This window comes from Arachis duranensis, chromosome 6 (genome assembly GCF_000817695.3).
Source record: "Arachis duranensis cultivar V14167 chromosome 6, aradu.V14167.gnm2.J7QH, whole genome shotgun sequence".
Classification (NCBI taxonomy): Eukaryota; Viridiplantae; Streptophyta; class Magnoliopsida; order Fabales; family Fabaceae; genus Arachis; species Arachis duranensis.
In genome coordinates, this window is record NC_029777.3 from 105,701,678 (window position 1) to 105,705,696 (window position 4,019).

General features: G+C 32.6%; 1 pseudogene; it reads right to left on the minus strand.

Annotated features, from left to right (window-relative positions):
* Positions 1 to 991: 991 nt before the first annotated feature.
* Positions 992 to 3,653, minus strand: LOC110273070 (uncharacterized; annotated as a pseudogene).
* Between the last annotated feature and the right edge of the window lie 366 nt (positions 3,654 to 4,019).

Consider the following 4,019-nt stretch of genomic DNA (forward strand, 5'->3'; position numbering starts at 1 on the left):
AAATAGTCTATTATCTCCCTAGTGAGGCTCAACATAATATACCAAGGAAGATTAACGCCCAAATAATATAAGCCAGCAACTCTTTAGAAGTAGCCATTATTATTAGTTATTGGTTTTGTATGTATAATGCATCGCAATAATGTACTAACCACACTCTTTATTTATAATCCCAAATTGGTATCGGTGTTTCCTTTTTCGCCTTTCAAGCATTTTTAAATTTATTTACTTCAAGTTTGGCTGTGTAATTTGACTTCACTACCTTAGCTTGTTATTCTTTAATATTGATAATGTTAGAAAAAAAATTAAAATTTGTTTTATTTAATATTTATTAATTATTAAAATAATTAATAAATATTAAATAAAATAAATTTTAACTTTTTGTTTAATTTATTTTAGCTACCAATTATTTTTATTTTAATATATTTTGGTGTAGTCACCAAAAAATAAAAATATATTTTAGTGTAATTTATTGCATGCTTCCGCGTAAACTAATAATACTAGTGTTAAACCCGTGCGATGCACGGGCTTATATTTAAATTTGATAAGTTAAATTAAAAATAATATTTTATATCTATATATTTTTTAAAGTTAGTATAACACTATTATCGTCCTTATATAATAAACGTGTTAAATATGTTGTTTTATCTTTATTCAAAGTAAAATATAAATAGAAGAGTTTGAAATTTATAATATTCTTGAATCATAAGGAGGGAGACATGAAAAAAATAAAAACATATATAATTGTAATAATAGTATGTTAATTTTACACTAAATTTTTTTATCAAAAAGCTAATAAAAATTTATCGACAATCTAGTATCTTACTAACTTCATTAGAAAAGCAATTGGCATAGGATGTTGTGCTCCTTGTTACACATTTCATTTCGAATCTGAAAAAGGAGTTATAAATAAATTAGTTATATCTATAGTAAATATTTGTACAAAAGTATAAATCATAACATGCTATTAAAGTGAAAATAATATTATTCTTACCTAAATATTATTAAAAACCTCTTTGAACACGACATTTGTTGTTGATAACTTTGGATTACCGTCTTCGTCTAGAATTAAAACCCTGAGGCCACTGCGACTCTTAACTCTTGACAAAGCAACATAAAGTTGTCCATGGGTGAACACTGATTTTGGCAAATAAAGTCCTACATGTGATAATGATTGACCCTGACTCTTGTTAATAGTCATTGCAAAGCATACTGTTAATGGAAATTGTCTCTGTTGGAACTTAAATGGCAATCCTGAATCTGAAGGGATCAAGTTCATTATTGGAATGTACACTTTATCTCCAATATTTCTACCGGTCACTATCGTCCCTCCAATTACGTTGCTGCCAAGTTCGTTAACTATTAATCTTGTCCCGTTGCATAAACCCGAAGTCTGGTCTATGTTTCAGAGTAGCATTACAGCGACTCCTGTCTTCAAAGTCAACTTGTGATTGGGTAGTCCCGAACATTTGATGTCATTTAGGAACTCTGGTGTGAACCACTCTTGTTGTACATCTTCATTCTCATCAGCTTGACATATTGTGTTAGAGCTCAAATACTTCTTTTCTATCCCTGGAAAGATTGTCAAGACAAAATCGTTTACCTTCTCGACACTCTCAAGCGTGGGTGCAAGAATTGCCCTACTCTGAAAATACCTGTAATCTGACATGTTTTACAACAATTTGGATATGCAAAGTCTACCAAATGGTCACCAGTAGTTGTAATCAATAGATCATCTGAAATTTCAACTTCTGATTCATCACCAATAATAGAGCCAATATTTCCATTTCCAACATCAAGTATCCAATTAGCAAATCTCTTCATTTCACCTTCATCTTGATCCGAAGAAGACATTAGAAGTCTCATATTTGTATGCAGTTTCAGAACCTTACAAAATGACCAGAGATGGGATGAGTTAATAGCGGATGCCAATATATCGTGTCTACTTTCTTTCGGAATCACCGGAAGTATCTGTCTGAAATCACCTCCTAGAACAACAACCTTACCACCAAATGGTTTATGTGTCTTATGTTGATCGGTAACTGACATAAGATCCCTGAGCGTCCGATCAAGTGATTCAAAGCACATTTTATTGAGCATTGGAGCTTCATCCCAAATTATTAAGCTACTTTGAATGAGTAGCTCAGCCTTCAAACTGCCATGCTTGATGTTGCAAGTAGATTCATCAGTAATTGTAATCGGTATTGAAAATCTAGAATGAGTCGTTCTGCCACCAAGTAGGAGTAAAGAAGCAATTCCACTGGATGCGACATTTAAAATAATCTTTCTTCTAGACCGAATAGTAGAAGAAAGTCCATTCCAAATAAATATCTTACCACACCCACCATGCCCATAAAGAAGTAAAAATCACCAGAGTATGTAATAACAGCGTTGAGTATCTCATCAAATACTAACCTTTTCTCATGAGTCATCTTTTGTTTCGTATATAAGTTTGTATGAGTCAACTCATTTGTGTCATATGCTAAATCCTTCTCTATTAGCTTATTTTGAAAAAGGCGAACATCAGACATCTCAGGATATAGCATTGATTGATATTCTCTTAAAGATCTCGCATTGCTGTTGAGTATCTTCTCATCAATCTCAATAAAGCAGAGATTTTTCAATTCGTCATGAGTCATGTTTAGTCCTAGTAAAAGCACATGGTGATTTTATGAAATATTTAATAAGTAATTCCAAAATAAAACTATTAATATTATTAATAAAAATAAAGATAATAAGAGAATACAATTTTGATATAAAAAAAGACATAGTAAAATACTTTGGTTTTTCAAAGCTTTTCTCCTCTCATATAGTATTCCATTAGCTAATAATGTCCAAGTTGCATTCCAAACACGCTCTGGATTGCTATTGCTATTAGATATCAGTAGTATCGCAAATAGTTTTCTCAATTGATGACCAGATGCGAGTTCAGCTACCTCATTAATAGCTACAATGAATTCCCTATCATCGCACAGTAGTCCCATGGAATAGCAAGCATCTTGGAAGTTAGAATATATAATTCCATTAACTGTCCTAATATACTCATATGTTGTGCAACCTCTCTGAACAGCTAACAAAATTCTCATATAATAAATATCACCTGTACCCGGTGGAACATAATTTAACCTCCCGATAGAATACCCTCTTTTGCATGGATGCCATTCCCTTGATTCTCTATCATAAACAAATTGATTTGGAAACTCACCATACGTCAAAGTTTGACCTGCTTCAAGTTTTTTATTGGCCTCCATCCATGCTAAGAATATCGTACATTTTTCTTCCTCTTCTTCCACGATTTCTTCAAGATCGTCATCATCTTTAAAGATAATATTTTGCTCTCCAGGCAAATGAAAGGTTAATCTCATCATTGAAGGCCACCTTTGATGAATATCATACGCTAAGGTTCTCCACACAGTCTCACATGCAGACAAATATCTGCAATCATAGAATTGTTTGATCTCATCAATAACCTGAGCATCCTCTCCACTGGAAGCTTCCTTTGTAACTCCAACTGCTACCCTGTCTGGACCTTTATTCACATACTTGAACAAATATTTGATAGCATTATTTGACTTGTTGCAGTACTCTACATTAACATGCGTTTGATAAGACATAAGCAAATATGCATTGTATGGAATCACATTTCTATTATCCATATGGACTCCCTTCTTCTTAGTAATCACTCATGTGTCTCGTCTTCTATATGATAGGTATCCACTATCATCGATAACTGTGGTTCTACTGAATATTTTGAGATAATATTTAGTGCAGTACCCATCTTTCATACAGGGAGATTTTGAGAAAGCTCTACCACATGGTCCATGAATCATATATGTAGATACAGCTCTAAACAATTTTGGATGCTGAGCAGGATCTGGCAACTCTGAAGATATTAACTGATCAATTTGAGTTGTCGTTGTTATCTTATGGTCTCCACTTAACCATAAAAGAATATGAGCATTTGGTAGACCTCTTTTTTGGAATTCCACTGATACATCCCTTATACCAAAAAGACAAAAAAA